The sequence below is a fragment of the Arachis duranensis genome, chromosome 2 (assembly GCF_000817695.3).
Source record: "Arachis duranensis cultivar V14167 chromosome 2, aradu.V14167.gnm2.J7QH, whole genome shotgun sequence".
NCBI lineage: Eukaryota > Viridiplantae > Streptophyta > Magnoliopsida > Fabales > Fabaceae > Arachis > Arachis duranensis.
In genome coordinates, this window is record NC_029773.3 from 20,470,215 (window position 1) to 20,470,616 (window position 402).

Below are 402 nucleotides of genomic sequence, written 5' to 3' on the forward strand. Positions count from 1 at the left end.
ATGTGATGATCCGTGACACTCATCATCATTCTCACCTATGAACGCGCGTGATTGACAACCACTTCCGTTCTACCTTAGGCCGGGCACATATCTCTTAGATTCCCCAACAGAATCTTCATGGTATAAGCTAGATAGATGGCGGCATTCATGGTGATCCGGAAAGTCTAACCTTGTCTGTGATATTCCGAGTAGGATCCCGGGAATCCGAAAAGTCTAACCTTGTCTGTGGTATTCCGAGTAGGATTCTGGTATTGAATGACTGTGACGAGCTTCAAACTCCTGAAGGCTGGGCGTGATGACAAACACAAAAGAATCAATGGGTTCTACTCCAACCTGATTGAGAACCGACAGATGATTAGCCATGCTGTGACAGAGCATTTGGACCATTTTCACTGAGAGGAT